The sequence below is a fragment of the Marmota flaviventris genome, chromosome 4 (assembly GCF_047511675.1).
Source record: "Marmota flaviventris isolate mMarFla1 chromosome 4, mMarFla1.hap1, whole genome shotgun sequence".
NCBI classification, from domain to species: domain Eukaryota; kingdom Metazoa; phylum Chordata; class Mammalia; order Rodentia; family Sciuridae; genus Marmota; species Marmota flaviventris.
The window spans coordinates 110,348,355-110,365,986 of NC_092501.1; the positions used below are offsets into that span (position 1 = coordinate 110,348,355).

At 36.1% G+C, this 17,632-nt stretch overlaps 1 pseudogene; it reads left to right on the top strand.

Moving 5' to 3' along the window:
* Nucleotides 1-844: 844 nt before the first annotated feature.
* The window catches only part of LOC114094904 (heterogeneous nuclear ribonucleoprotein A3 pseudogene), a 46,086-nt pseudogene continuing 29,298 nt past the window's right edge, over nt 845-17,632 (top strand).

Genomic DNA, 17,632 nt, shown 5'->3' on the forward strand with positions numbered 1-17,632 from the left:
CTTGAACTCACATCAGAAATAATACACTTCACTCAGATCTTCCTCAGAATTCTTCAACATAAAACTAAGACCATACAAAAAACAACAACAACAACAACAAAAAAAAAAACTCCCCTTCTTCCTTTATGGAGTGATATTCCACAGTTCCTTTGGAAACAGATATCATTCAGCAAGTCAAAACTATGATTTTATTCAGTGAAGTGTTTGATTTTGATGAAATTTGGCTGATTAGAAGAGAGCTTCCTTTAAGAATTCATATGATAGGGAAGAGTTTAGCTATGTGAGCTAATTTTGAATGAGCATATGTAGGGCTCTTACTCTCTAAGATCTTGGATTTAGAAAATGAGGTTGGGAGAGAATAATGTTTTGATTCCATAATTTTTAATATATGTGCAAAGTTAGAGACAATGAAAGGGAGTAGAACTTAATAGTCAATTATGGGACAAGATTTGTCCAGTAAACAAAATAAAATAATCTCTAAAGCACCTAAGGCACTTTCAGTTTTATATTGCTATGTAACAAAATCTCTCAGACTGTAAAAATGTAAAATAATAAACTTTTGCCCATCTCTCTTGTGTTTCTGGGTTCACTGTGTTCAACCAGGTATGGTGTAGCTCAGCCATTCTTGGATGGGGCTGCAGTTATGTGGAAGCCAGGGAAATGAAGCTGGTATATAATCCTCCCTCTGAACCCAAATAATTCCCATACCTCACATATGCCAAGTATGCTTCACCATTTTAGCTCTATTCTATTAGTGTTCTCCATTTAAATATCATTATCTGCATAAAACAGTCTGAGCATCTATGAAGAGACAGGTTATCTGCCCCTTAGAGACCTATGCACAATGTACAATAGTGAGATAACACAGGGAATACAAGAACCACAAGAGACACTTGCACACACAAATAGCACAGGTGTGGAAAACATTCGACTGATCGATAGTGATTCTAAATCCAACAAAATACCCCCAAATGTAAGGGTTCTGACTATGGAAAGGTACAAGGCAACAAGTTTCACTGGTAAGCAAACCTCTGGAGAATAATAGGCATCTTGTTTTCCACAGCTGAAACATTCTGAAGTTTTCCCCAGAAAGTATATTAAGATAACTAATGCATGCTTGACTGAAACACTTATTTGATTATTAACAAGAACATATTACTTATATTATATTACATATTAATTATATTGCATTATAACCTAATGTACCTTATTTAGTGATACAATAAACAATAATGTACTAATGATGCCAATGACCTAATGTTATGTAATGATATAAATAAAGGCCACAGCTTAGGCAAGCAGCCATTTTGCCTCTGCATATTGTTTCTGTCTCCTTTTGATTTCTTTACACCCAGATTCCCACCTTTTGGGATAAGAGAACTCTGTTGTTATACCTGCTGAGAGCCATAGCCAAGTAGGAATGACGCATGGCAATTTCCTTGTCAGCCTACCCAATATTGCTTAGAGGGAGGACTCTCCATTGTGGAAGTGGGCTTGCCTTGGACCCAGGTCATTTGCAGTGACATTGCATGAATGTTTGAGAAAGGTGACCCTGCTCAAGGACCAGGGTGGATCCGGGTTTAGGGAGGTTCCAGGTTTAGGGTGGATCCTGCTGGGAATAGGGCATATCCTGCTGCCTCAGGCGCCCGCTCCTTGAGTTCCCGTTGAGTTCTTGCGGGGTTGTGAAAGTATTTGGGATGCAGAGCCCGGTGGAGGGAAAATTTTCCCAGAACGTGCATGTAGAGTGCCGATGAGAGTTCGGGAATAAAGAATTGCTGTTTGAATCTACAAGGCAGTGTGGTGGCCAGGTTATTTTGTGCCCAGCCAGACAGTGGCAATACCCCCATCCTGTGTGTCTTGGCTCCACCCTTTGGTTCATCCTTCCTGTTCTACAAGAAATGGTCCTCATTTAGAGATGAGCTCCTCTTCCTGATTTGGCCTAACACAACTGTATTTTCTCACTCACAAACTTCATTGTTTAACTGAAATAACCTGGGAAAATTTTATATTCCACATGATGTAATTTGGGACTATAATTATCTGGGGGTTCTGTAAGGCAGGGACATCCAAGATATCTGGCTGGCTGGCATATCTGACACCTTGTCAGGGACAGCTGGAAGGCAAAACCTGTCTCTCTTTTTGTAATCTTAAAACTCTCTCTCTCTCTCTCTCTCTCTCTCTCTCTCTCCATGTTGTATTCAAACAATTCGTTGCACATAATCAATTTTAGGCATATTATTATTAAATTATTTTTTATTGAAAATAGCACATGCTCTTAATCTGCTTTTTCCAGCAGGATAAATGAACTTCTAGTAATGTTTCCAAGAAGTACTAAGAAGTGATAAGATTCTTAGGGCTTATATCCTGAATATGTACAATATCACTTTCCTTTTCTCTTTTTTATACATGTTAATTTTTAAATCGATACCATTATATGTTTTATCACCTGTATATGACTTTTTTGAAAATATATATACATTTTGGATGTTTAAATCTAGCTAATTATTAGCAAATTCATTGTCTCATATAGTTATCATATTTTTAGTGAGAGTACATAATTTCTAATTTCTTTTACATTTTGTTTCAGAATTCAATGTATTGGGTCAAACTAAATTTTCATTCATGGATTAATGGATAATGAAAATGTGATATATGTAAATACATTTAATGGAATATTATTGACTCTAAAATTAATGATATCCTGCCATTTTTGACAATGTGGATGAACTTGGAAGACACAAAGTGAAATAATTCAGGGACAACATTACTTTCACCACACTCTATAGGTTAATGGAAGTTATAGAACCAGAATCAACTTGAAGTAGGAGGAGACAACGTAGGGCATTGCTCCTAAGAGAAGTGGTTCATTTGAAGACCAGCTACCACAGACTCCCTCAGGAGCTCTCAAAACAAAACTTCATTCACTAAAATGTTGGCTAGACACTCAGGCTATCAGTTATAATTTTAAATTCAATAAGCTCAACAATTTAAATTATCCAAATCTTTTTAATCTTTTAGCTAGTAATTCTTTATAATTTCTAACTAATTTTACTTTTCAATAGAGAATATTACCTATAATTGTATCATAAGTTTTTCTCGATGCCCTAATATTTACTCAGCTTCTAAACTTACTTTGGTGTTTCTTGAAATTAGGACTTGAAATTTATTTTCTCTCCAGGGATTTTGAACCTGCAGTCTATCATACCAAGGTTTCATATGTTAGTGTACCTGTGAGTCAAATGGTATCATATTTTTTAAGTATGTGTCAGCACATCTGCTTCATAAGAGCATCTTTCTTCTTCACCGTGTACAGATGACCTACCTTAACAGTGCCTGATTATTGCCAGAAATCAATACAATTATGAAATAAAATGATGTGTAAATAAGTGTGAGTGTGTGTGTGTGTGTGAGAGAGAGAGAGAGATTGAGAGAGAGAGAGAGAAAACATGCACATACCTCATTGGAAAGCAGCAAGTCCAAAATTTTTTAAGGTTTTCAAAAAGGTCTGTAACCTGAGTTGTAACTGATAAAATTTTCTGTCAATATATATTTCATATTATCTTGTTTTATCTTATCTTGGGCCTGAGATACGCATTTGAATACATGAAGCTTTTCATGAGGAGATTCCAAGTATCACCAAAGATTAGGATAGTAAGTAAGCCCAAGAATAGTATTCAATAAAAGGTGTTTTATCAGGTCACTTACTATGGGATACTGGGAAGTAACCTGCTGGGGTTACTCAGAGTGGTGGGGAGCTGAAGCATATATGCACCAACTTTTTTCAGCATGTCACTGGGGTTGCTTGAAGGACTTGTAATTAATTCTAGCTTGCTAAGTGCAAGGGGTACAACAGCTTTTGTCTAAATTTAAAATATGTTTACCCAATTTAAATTATATATATATATATATATATATATATATATATATATATATACACATAAAATCAATTTTTATTTATTTATTTATTTATTTATTTATTTTTTGCTGATGCTTGCCACAGTCTGGCTGAGCTCAAATCACGAGCCACTCAAGCAGGAACAAACTTTATTTCTGAACTCCCCTGAACGCCACCCATGTGGTCCTTCCAGCAACCACACACCAACTGGAACTCTCTTCACCAGAACTCCACCAACCAACTCGAACTCTTCAGGAATCCCCGCGAGAGCTCAACCAGAACTCAACGGGAACTCCGCGAGAACTCAAAAGTTATCATCTTAATGAATCACTGGCGTCACCGCTCAACCACTACTTCTGGCAAAATGCCAGTGGCCATTCTGACTAGGCTGTAGCTCTCAACATCTCCCCCCTTCTGTTTAATTAAACAATAAGCATGTTGCTTAGGGACCGTGCCTGTCTTAGGTTGTCCAATACTACATATGGACCTTATCTGTCATCGGATGAGCTGACCTCAAGGCGTCAGCCTCCTGTGTTAGGTTGGTACCATTGCAATTGGATCTTACCTGTCGTTGACTACTGGGCCAGCATACAGCCATACTTGTGGATAGGCCTTTGCACCAGTGGGGGGGGTGAGGTTATTTGCCTCACCTCTGTTGGCCCCCAAATTATTAGAGCATCACAAGCAGAAGGGAGGAGGATGCAAAATGCCACGACACCAATCCAAATGACGGTTCCTTTTGGAAAAATTGTACCACTGATGACACCATTAGCAAAGATACCCCAGCACTACCACAAGTCGCTGCACCAACAGATAGTTTACAATGCATACAAGTTATACATAGTCCAGGCAAGTTCTGCAAGCAGTTCAAAGCAGAGGAATCCATTAATATGTCCAATTCCTCTCAAAGTAAATTGACTCCTTGATTGAGCATCACTTGTTGAGTTACATTATTCATTGATGCATCAGTTTATACAGTTTGTTGTGATAGCTATTGCAGAAGCTGTAGTTTGGTTTTATCTTTGTCTTCACCAGCACTGGGATGAAGATAGGAATTCTGGCAATGACGGCTAAAAAAAAAAAAAATATGTAACATTTCAGCAGGCACTAAAAAAACAATTTTCTGAACAATTTACATTATCCTGAACAGAATTATTAAATATAATGAAAAGGAAAGGTGAAAGTAAACAAACAGATCTGTTAACCTCTTTTTGGTTCACATATTAAAACAATCCTCAACAGCTATTTACCCAATTTAAATTAAACCATTTAAATCACGTGAATAATAAAAAAAATTGGATCCATTTTTTCATGAGTGCTCCTCATATATGATATATGGACATACGCACATACAGACATACAACACAAAACACAAGTGTGAACACAGAACATAGAACACAGAAGACAATAGTAAAGGCCTTGTAGCTTTTCACAGGTGAAATCTCCATTGCAATGTTTAAAAACTCAACAGTCAAAAAATACAACTGATCAGAAAAACATTAACCTAGGTCTGTATGAGCTCAAAAAATAAAATAGAACTTCTTGATGTGGGAAAGGGCAATAACAAAATAGATATTGAAAAAAGCATCCTGGTTTAATTAGCCTTCAGGTGTGGGAGAATCACTGTAGCAGATGTAAGGATAGCCAAACTGGAGTTCTGGATATCAGCTGTTATGGATTTGAGCCGAATCATCTTCTTTTTGGTCTGTAGAAAGCACTTTAGTTAATCTCTCTGGAATCCAAATTGGCTGCTGTTCTCCCTGTGGAAACACACAAACAGACCCCGACTCCAGACAATCACTGGGTCAGGACCTTTCCATTGTCCTGTTAGAATATCCTTCCAAAGTACCTTGGGCTTATGTACATTTTTTGGACACATATGCCTTTCTGCAGCACTAAGCCCTGATGAGTCCAAATTTAAAAAGTTTAGAGTAAAAAGGGTTATTTTAAGTTTATATTTGGGGGATATATACCCCTTTCCAATTCCCTCTTTTTGCTTTAAAAGTACATTTTAACAGTGGCAAAATTTTGTAAGCAATGAGCTATAATATCTTTAGTATTTTCTCCAGCATGAAGGGAGCCCATCAAAAATCCGGAAGAATTATCAACTGTAACATGCAAATATTTTAATTTTCCAAATTCTGGCAAGTGTGTGACGTCCATCTGCCAAATATGGTTAGGTATCAGTCCTCTAGGATTGACTCCAAGATTAACTTGTGGTAAAAAGGTCACACAATTTTGACATTGTTTTATTATATGTCTGGATTGTTCCTTAGATATTTTAAAATGCTTTTGTAAAGTATTAGCATTGACATGGAACCTTTTATGAAAATTTGTAGCTTCTTCTAGTGTAGAGAAAATATGTATGTCATGTGTAGTTTTATCTGCTAAATCATTGCCCAAACTAAGGGCTCCAGGTAATCCTGTATGTGCCCTGATACGTCCTATAAAGAATCGATCTTTTCTGTCCCAGATTAGACTTTGTATAGTGGAAAACAAAGAGAAAACAGCAGAGGAAGGAGAAATCCTACCAGCATCTTCAAGTGATACTACAGCATTAACTATATACTGACTATCAGAAAATAAATTAAATAAAGAATCTTTAAACATCAAAAAAGCTTGTAATACTGCATTAAGCTCTACCTTTTGAGCTAATTCTTTGGGTACTAAAAATGTAAAAGTTTGATCAGGGGTAACTACTGCTGCTGTACCATTATTTGATCCATCAGTGAATATATTTGGAGCATTCATGATAGGTGTTTTTCTTGTCATTTTTGGAAAAAACTACAGGATGAGAAGACCAAAAAGACAACAAAGGGTTAGATGGTAAGTGGTTATCAAATGAAACATTAGATTTACACATGATTATTGCCCAAGTATTTAACTCATTAGCTAACTCATCAATTTAATCCATTGTATATGGAATGATAATTTTATTGGGAGAAATTCCAAACACTCCCTTCGCTGCTTTTATTCCTTTGAGTATTAATTGTCCTACAGCCTCAGGATACCTAGTAAGAATAGTGTTAGGAGAATAAGATAAATGTATCCATAATAATGGACCTTCTTGCCAAAATACTCTTGTAGAAATATTTTTTGTTGGTAGTACAATAAATAATAAAGGAAAACTTACATCAATTCTATCCAAATGCATATTTTCCATATATGTTTCAATGATTTTTAATCTATCTTGCTTCAGGCGTTAACATGTGGGGTGAATTGAAATCTGATGGACCTTTTAGGATATCAAATAAAGGTCCCAACTCTCCTGTTGGTATACCTAGATAAGGCCTTATCCAATTTATGTCTCCCAATAACTTTTGAAAGTCGTTAAGTGAATTGAGTTGGTCTACTCGTATTTGAATTTTTGGTGGACGGATCATGGTTGAGGATAATAGAACTCCTAAATAATTAATTGGAAAATTTAATTGTACTTTATTTATTGCTATCTCTAGATTATAATTTTTTAATAAGTTTGTAAGTGTGGCATAACATTCTAGCAATGTGTTTTTATCTTTGTGTGCTAATAATACATCATCCATATAGTGAAATATTTGTAGTTCAGGATTTGATTTCTAAGTGGCTGGATTGCTTTGTTAACATAAATTTGACACATAGTTGAGCTGTTAGCCATCCCTTGAGGGAGTAATTTCCATTGATACCTCTGATCAGGACCTTCATGATTCAGTACAGGGATAGTAAATGCAAAACGTGGACTATCCTCAGGATGAATTGGAATTGAAAAAAAAAAACAATCTTTAATATCTATAGCTAAAACATACCAGGTTTTTGGCAAAGCAGACAATTGAGGAATCCCCGATTGAGCAGGTCCCATAATAATGGCTCTTAAATCTTGCAATAATCTCCATTTACCAGATTTCTTTTTAATGACAAAAATGGGAGTATTATGGGGAGATATGGGAGGTTGTATATGTCCCTCCGCTAATTGTTGTTTGACCAGGTCATGGGCTGGCATCCAAATCGGCTGCTGCTCTCCCTGTGGAAATACACAAACAGACACCTGACTCCAGACAATCACTGGGTCAGGACCTTTCCATTGCCCTGTTAGAATATCCTTCCAAAGTACCTTGGGCTTATGTACATTTTTTGGACACATATGCCTTTCTGCAGCACTAAGCCCTGATGAGTCCAAATTTAAAAAGTTTAGAGTAAAAAGGGTTATTTTAAGTTTATATTTGGGGGATATATACCCCTTTCCAATTCCCTCTTTTTGCTTTAATAAGTACATTTTAACAGTGGCAAAATTTTGTAAGCAATTTTCATAAAAAAACAATCTTTAATATCTATAGCTAAAACATACCAGGTTTTTGGCAAAGCAGACAATTGAGGAATTCCTGATTGAGCAGGTCCCATATTAATGGCTCTTAAATCTTGCAATAATCTCCATTTACCAGATTTCTTTTTAATGACAAAAATGGGAGTATTATGGGGAGATATGGAAGGTTTTATATGTCCCTCCACTAATTGTTGTTTGACCAGGTCATGGGATGCTTGTATTTTTTCTTTAGTCAGGAGCCACTGAAGAACCTATACTGGCCTTTCTGATTTCCAAGTAATTTTTATTGTCTCAGTGACCCCTCCTGAAAACCCAATCCATGTCTGTCTGTTCCTTGATCTATTTGTATTGGTGCTGCTATACCTTGTTCTTGTTCTCCTAATCTTTTTCCTTTCCTAAAACATTTTCTAGCCATAATAGTGGGCACATTTGGATTGATGTTATTTGTTAATGTCAAACCTAATTGATGTAGGACATCTCATCCCCATAAATTTATAGGAAGATGATCCAATACATATGGCTGCATAGTTCCTTCACATCCTTCAGGATCCTTCCAATCTAATACCATTGCACTTCTATGGGGATTAGTTGCCACTCCTAGGCCTCAAAGTGTTTGAGTGGCTTGTTGTAACAGCCAATGTTTTGGCCATTCTTGACAAGATATGATGCTTAGGTCTGCACCTGTATCCAGCAGCCCATTAAATTCATGTCCTTGAATATTTAGTTTTAGCATGGGGCGAGAATCTAAATTTAAAGAAAGCATAGCCTAATCTATACCTGTGGAGCCTAATCCCCTGGAACCTCTTTCTATAGTACGGCTGGAAAATTTATCATGTAGGCTGGGTATTATTAATAACTGTGCTATTCTATCTCCTGGTGAAATTACTGATATACCACTTGGAGAACTGGCTATAATTTTTATTTCACCTTCATAATTGGGATCAGTTACCCCAGGACTTATCATAAGTCCTTTTATAGTAGAAGAACTGTGTCCCAATAATATTCCTACTGTTCCTTGGGGAAGAGGTCCTTTTACCCCTGTGGGAATGATTTGAACTCCCATCTCTGGAGTTATTACTGCTCTGGTGGAGGTGCAGATGTCCAATGCTGCGCTCCCTCTGATTTGTCTAGTGAGGTATCTAATGGACAATGTGTCCTGGGCACTACCCTGATGGTGTTGCTGGGTTCCTCCAGTGCCCCGTATATTTGTGGTTATGGGCCCCAGAGCATTGGGCCCCCCTGTCTGTTTTTTGGCAATGGAGCCCGATGCTTTTCTCCATGATATCGTGGGTAAACACCTGGTCCTTGTCTGTTTTTTGATAATGGAGTACCCACTATGGTGGTTTGAGAATGGCATTCATTAGCCCAATGTCTCACTCTACAGCATCATGGGAAAATACCTGGTATTCTACCCCTTTGATACCTAGTTTTGTTAAACCCTCCTCCTATGTGGCAACTCCTTTTACAATGTCCTGTTTGTTCACAATTGTAGCATGTTTTTTGACTGGCATCTAAAGCCTGTTGTACTGCAGCTGCCAAGACTTGCTCTTGTTCATTAATGTCTCTACATAATTTAATGTATGTGTTTAAATCTTCATGTTTCCATGGTCTAATGACCTCCTTGCACCATTTGTTTGCTTGCTCATAGTCTAGCTCTTTAATTAATGGCATTGCTTGCTCTGTAGCCCCCAATACTCTGGTAGCTGTTTGAATAAGCCTATTTACAAATTCAGCGTAAGGTTCATTAGCTCCTTGTATTACCTTAGATAACTGACCTTGTAAATCTCCAAGTCCTTGTAAAGTCTTCCATGTCCTAATCGCATCTGCAGCAATTTGTGAGTATGTGGCAGGATCATATGCAATTTGTTGAAGTTCACCCTCATAAGGTCCTTTTCCTAACAACATATCTAGATTTCTCTGAGGATAACCGGCTGCTGCATTTCGCCTAGCCGTCTTCGTGCAAAATTCCTCATTGGCAACCTTTCATAATAGATATTGCCCTCCATTTAGCACAGCTTTACACATGCTAGTCCAATCTGCTGGCGTCATGTCCAAGTTGGTAATGGATTCGACCATGCTTACAGTGAAGGGTGTTTGAGGGCCATAAGTTATTACAGCCTCTTTTAGCTGCTTCACTGTTTTGAAATCTAGAGCATGGTGAATTCGCTGCCCTTCTGTCACCTCAAATACAGGGCATGCTAATCTTTGAGGTCCTGTCTCAGGATCCCATCTATCAACTACAGGGGTTGGGGGCCCCCCAGCATATGTTGTCTCCATAGGTGGAGCTGTTGGTTGGATACTTATGCCCTCTGGTGATAGAAAGGTGTTAGTAGCAGCCTCCTGTTGTAACTTCTCCCCTGATAGCCCTTCCTCCTCTAGACCTTTTTCCTTTGTCTGACTAACTTGAGAGACTTCCTCTTTTACTTGATGTAAGATGTCTTCTCCTAGACTAAGCAAACAAGATTGTACCAATGTCCATAATGGTAATGTGCCAACTGGCAGAGTTCCTGGGCTTTCCTTTTGTATCTTTTTTAAATCTTCACCATGATGTTTCCATTGTAATATATTTAACAACCTCTCTTTAATGAACCATGGGCTACACCTTTGTATCGTCTTAACATATGCCCTAACTGTTCTTGATTTTACTGAGATGTCTCCTTCCTCTAGCACTTTACTTAATGTCCTTTCAGTTTGGTTCTTATTAAATTTTAATTCCATATTTCCGTGATGAAGATACCCCTCACTAAGATAATGCAAAAGAAAACTGAGACAAAAATGAAACAAAAATGGAACAAAAATTCATTATATCAGCCTTTCTGTCCTCCTGAAATGTCCATCCGTTCTTTCTTCCTATCTGTTCCTCAGACGCAAATAGTTTTTCCTCAGATGTGAGCGGTTTTTCTTCTGTCCCACCCATCTCCAGGGACTGGCAACTTAAAACAAAAGCGAAACAAAACGAAAGAAGAATCTTTAAATGGTTACCCATCCTCTCGCACTGCCCTCAGGAGCGAGCAGTTTACCTTATCACTTACCCTCAGGCGTTCCCAGCACGGGCCACCAATTGCTGCAGTCTGGCTGGGCACAAATCAAGAGCCACTCAAACAGGAACAATCTTTATTTCCGAACTCCCCGAACGCTACCCACAAGGTCCTTCCAGCGACCACACACCAACTGGAGCTGCCTCCACCAGAACTCCACCAACCAACGCGAACTCTTCAGGAATCCCCGCGAGAGCTCAAGGGGAACTCTGCAAGAACTCAAAAGTCATCATCTTAATGGCTTGCTGGCGTCACCGCTCAACCACTACTTCTGGCAAAATGCCAGGGGCCATTCTGACTCGGCTGTGGCTCTCAACAGATGCTGGTTTGGAACTGTGATCCTCCAGCCTCAGTCTCCTGAGCCACTGTAGGTTTGTGCTACCTCATCTGGCCACTGTTTATATTTTGGCTTAGTCAATTCCCGAATTTGCTATTGTTCTAAGATCAAATTTTAAGGGAAGTATTTCCCATATTTTGGAACAATTTTCCATTTTTCTTTTACTTGCATCATAGTAAGGAACATTTTTAACTTTGTTTATATCTTTATTACTACTTAATTGGTATGATTATATTTACATGTTTTAACTATATACCTCCCGGATCAAACTGATTTTTTGAGAGTAAGAAGTAATTTATTTATGAATAACAGTAGAACCATCTAGAATTGAGGCTTATTAGCTGAGGAATTGTGTTCATATATGAGGTCACACTTTATTTTTACCACTTTCTTTATATGTGTCCTTGGGCACTCTACTTAGCTTCTTTAAGTTTAAATTTCATCTGTATAGTGGGCATATTACTAAGCTATATTTCTATGCTATTGTTGTTAGAGCTGAAATAGATAATGTAAAGTGTCTAGCAGAATGCCTAAATGATAGTATCACTTGTATTATTGATTTTAATATATTTAATGTAATTGAATATTAATACAATCTAATATTTATCAATGTTAAAATTAGAAGATACAACAGTAGTCATAGCAACAGCAGTAGTACTAGTAGCAGTAGTAAAATAAGCAGTAGTTGAATGAATGAAAGATTAAATAAATTAAATGTTGGCGATAACCAGTCATATGGCTCCTATATTTTAGCCACAATAAAATATTGACCTCCAAGGAAAAAAAAAAAAAAAAAAACAGATAGTGATGCTTTTTATAGTCTTTTTTGAAATAAGCAATGGATTTACTGCATGGAGCCTCATGTATGCTTGATGGTAAAATAATAATAATAATAATAATAATAATAATAATAATAATAATAATACAAAAAAGGACTATGGAAGAGCCATTTTTCTTTTTTGTGGCTAGGTGGATTGACCACATTATCTCCTCCCCCATCAGCACACTGATACATCTACATTTTTCTAATCTGTCATATTTCTTAACACAATGCTGACAACTGTTTGGGAGCCTTTTCATCAGGAACAATAGCAACGATGGTAGGAAACTACCCAATTAGGTGGAACTGACACTGGATCTTTGTAGTACTTTTGCACTGCTTATTCTTTTGGTACTAAAATGGAAATTTTATCTCACTTCTCATTATTATCAATTTCTAATTTGTCCTGGCCACTTCAAATGTTTATACCATTTCTTATAGTTGTCCACTATAGTTATTTGGAGACAAGTTTAAAATATATACAGGAAAAAGGAAGCAGAATTATCAAGAGTTAGCTGAGCTATGTAATGAGATCTGATTAAGTGTTCTGTTTAGTTTCTTCAAAACAGAGTATTAAGAAATTATTGCATATTCAGGTCCCTGAAAGCTTCCATGAACCAATATATTCTATATAATTAAAGTGCCAATAATCTTGGTAAATATGAAGATTTCATTTATTTCCTCTGATAAAAATCCCTGTGTGGAAGAGAGTGCCTATTTGATACAAAGGGTTGACACAGAGGGTAGATTGAGAGTAGAGAAGTTTTAGAATATACAGATTTAGGATTGAAAGAATGAAGTAGTGGTGGCAAATATGTCAAATTTTGTACTATTTGCCCAAGGTTCTTTGTGTACCCTTTGTCATAAAAAAATGGGATTTTTCTAGGGATTAAATATATGCATGCCACATGGAGAATTCGTGCTGAGACTCTTCATAAAGTAGTAGTTGATAAATAGTGTCATCTCACAATGGCCTTTGAGACACAGGACCTTTTCATAAGGAAGAATTGGTTTTTCATCTATAGGGGCAAAAACTACATGTTGGCATATGTGTTTATGACAGTTGCTCATACAAGCACTACTTAGTGAAAACAGAATTAAGCTAATTGTGAGGCCTTCAACTTCCAATGTTTTCTCTGTTTTCTGAGTACAGTTGTTGAACTTTCCCTTAGATTTTACTCTGCTCTCCTCCAAATGAATGTGTGCTTGGATGAACATCAGCTTTATTTCCCTTAGTGTAGTCCCAGTCTTCAATACCACCCATAAGCTTCTACATAGGCTAAATTCTGCGGCTCAGCAACTAAGTGGCACAAGCCACGGGGAGTACATAATACCAATTTTCCACAGTCTGCACTGCATACTCATTTGCTTAAAATTGTGACTCAAAGATGTTGACTTTACTCTAAAAAGCTGTAAATAGTTTGGGCTCTGGCACACTCAGAAATCCCTTCTCTCTATCTACCATATAATGACATGTGAAGCTAGGCAGTAAGTTTGATGAGTTTCCAAATTTAAGGCATATGAAGCTTTATTTAGGAAGAGAAGTGCATTCCACATGGTCATGACTTTCCTAAGCAACCCTGGGCTGCAATAGCCTAACAAGTGTCATTATGTTGACCTTCTGGGCAACTCTTTCTAACAACCTTTAATTAAAATAGTTAAACCTAACAATGTTGTTCTTTAATACCTCTGCAAACTCTTTCTTGATTGTTTAATATTTTCATTTTGCATTTTTATATTGTATGTTTTGTATTTAACAAGTTTGATAAAAGGTATAATTTAAATATGTTATTTAAATTTCTCATCCTTAAAATCTTTCTAAAATCAGCATAATGGCAAGATTTAGCACATGCACAGAATATTTTAGTAAGGGTAAGTAATTGCAGTTGTGTTTTAGAAAAATGTTATGACTGAAATGTAAAGAGTCATCAAAACATATCACCAAGGGCTGAATAAATTGCAGAATCTTTTGATATATGCCAAGAAACTGCATACACACATTTTTTGATTCTTCTGTGAATAGTACATTTTAATTAGAATATAATTGTCTGAAAGAAACTAATATAATTTAATGAGACAGAGCTTACTTTTTGTTATACATATGCATTCTATTTCAATATATTTTCAAAAGAATCAATGTTAAATTTAAAAGAAGGTAGTTTTGGGATTCAAATTTAACAAATGAAATACTCTAAAAGCAAAGAAAAAAAGTAATCACACAACCACACAACCATAAATTACTCTGAAGTTACATCATTTTTTCTTTTATATGTGTATATGTGTGTATATGTATTTATATATATATAAACCCAGCCTATATGCAATTAAGTTGTATTAGTAAAATTCCTGTTGCTTTATTTAATTTAAAAAAATGCATGAGAAACTCTCTTGGTCACTTTAAAATTAAAGCAATACTCTTTAGAGAATATTACTTGAAAAGTACTGGTATTTATACTAAAAATCATGTTGGTGAGACTGATATTAAAATGCATGATTTTAAGAGGGCCTATAGTACTTAAATACCATGGATGCTAAAACTGAGGAAGTATTCTAGCTCTTATAAAAATATTTGAGAAAAACTAAAAATTTCTTATGTTTGGAAAATTTGAGAATCTGTGTAGCTGCACTGCAGCTGTGTATTTGTGATTTGTGGGTTCACTGACCAGTCATTTCTTCAATCTCACTTTTGAAGCATCTTGATATTTTCTTGTATTTAAATTTTATGAAGGTCAGCCATTGTTCTTGGAGTCTGGCTTGATTTGATCTTTACCTACACATTTCTCCCTTTTGATCCAACTTAATCTATAACTCTAAGACGTTCTCATCTGGAATATTCTATCTGCCCCTTTACACTCACCTTCCTTTGTCATTCTCCAGTCACTTCTCCCAAACTGGATTCTGCTCTCAAATGATTCTTCTTATCACTTCATGGTTGTCAGGCAATTTTCTTGGTCAACAATCTAGTAAGTCTTCAATATCCTTCTATGTTCAATCATGTCCAGGCTTAAATCTTCCACCTATTTCTCAGGATTTCTAAATCACCTGCATGATCTGTCTCCAAATGATTACTTTTTCATCCATCAGGATCCAGTTAAATATTATTTTTACTAATCTGGCTATTTCAATCATTTCCTCCTTTGAACTCCTATTACATTTTAGATTTGTATCAAACTATCAAGATAAATCATTCTCTAACATATTTGACTTATATTTTTTGTTATGCCTATCTTCCCAACTTAATAAAGAACTTGAGGATAAGAGTCATATCTAATTCATTTTAATCTCACAAACAAAATCTAATCCATACCAAAAAAGAATAACAGAAGTAAAAACAAACAAAAAATAAATAATTAAAACCCAGGCACATTTGTGTGACTGAGTCAATACCCTGGAGTCAGCCATATCCATAAAGAATTTTGAAATGCAAGTAGAATGTGCATAATGGAGAGCATAGTTGAATCCATGTCAAGAAGTTACTTTTTTATAATTTCCAAGCATATTATAAAGTAGGAAGATAGAAAACAAAACAAAGCAAATTTTTGTTTGATTGAGTAGGCCAGGTTTAGCCTTATACATTTCTGAGAGAAGTTGCAGCAGACTCTGACCTCAGAAAGTCTCAGTGTTTAAATCAATGCTCTTTTGTATTACCATTCTGGAATTCATAGTACCGTTTTTACACAAAACTTGCATTTTGTATTGTACCATGCCTAGCAATTTATGCAGCTGGTCATAGAATTACAAGTCTTTCCTCAAATTTTGGATGCCTTTTCTTTCTTATGGGAACCAGTCCATATAAAAATATTTGATGAGTACAAGTATTATAAGATCTGTGGGTCAGTATCAGCTATATGTATTTATATGTTTAGAACAGAGAGGTAGTATATGAGAACCAATAAAATATATGTAGATAAATAAGAGGGGATTTATTAGAAGAAGCATCTCACAAAATTATAGAGATGGTATTTTCTGTTCAAGCTGTAGAAACAGAACATCTTTTGTGAGTCTGAAGTTTTGAGAAACAGGGGAACCGATGGTACAACTCTCAGTCCAAGAATGAAAACTTAAGAGCAGGTGACCACTTTCACTAAATCTTGGAGTCCAAGGGCCTAAGAACATGGAAGTCTGTCTACAGCTACAGAAGAGAGAGCATATTTGTCGTTTTTCTACATTTCTGTTTTATCAAGGCCCTCAATTGAATGGTTGATGTCTACCACATTGATTACGGCTATCTTCTTTACTTGGTCTACTGATTCAGATGCTAATTTCTTCCAGAGAACACCAAAGATTCACCTAGAAGTAAATTTTTTATTAGTTATCTGGGTATTCCTTGACCTGCTCAACACATAAAATTAACTATTACAGGTACTTTCACACTTCTTATTCTATTGTTTAATTATTGCAAGTGGATATTCTTCACAAGGCTCATGCTTCTTTTTTTATATATTTTATTGTCAAATAATTGGTTCCTGATTAATGTCACATCTTCTGCCACAAAAAAAACTAAGAAAATTATTAATGACATTTCTTGATTTTGTAAACACTGTGTTATTATTGAAGCAATATAGGGTTCATGTATGTGTGTGTGTGTGTGTGTGTGTGATGAAATTCTGCAATGACATTTTTAAGCATTAGTGTGTGAGTGTGTGTGTGTGGTTTTGGGGGTTGAACCCAGATACGGTCTATTATCGAGCTATATCCAAGGTCCTTTTAAATTTTTATTTTATTTCACTCTGCTATGTCACTCAGGGTTGTCTTGAAGTTGCAATCCTGCCTCAGCCTCCAAAGTAACTGAGTTTCCAAGTATGAACCATTATATCTGGCCTATTTTTTAATACTTTTAACTACATTCATGTCTCTCTTTGGACTATTGTACAGTGTCTAAATGTTCCCAATGACTTTCTCAAAGTTATTGACTGTACTTAGAAAATGTAAAGGTACAACACACATCTTACAATCATGTTTTCTCTTGAACATTTTAAAGTTGTCTTATTAGTACTTATAAAATGTGCTACCACTTAGAGATTTCAGAGGACTGGCTTTGGGAACAGTGAATAGAACAAGCCCATACCAATGGTTGACCTTTCTTGACTTTAATGGTTCTTTAATCTCCTGTCTTCAGCCTGTGCCATAGGAAGAAGAATATTTCTTGACAGATAGGTCACAACCACAAAAGATCATAGCTGTGTTACTGGCTAACATAGCTGATACTTATGAACAGGGGGGACAGGATTTTTCTGGAAGGCTA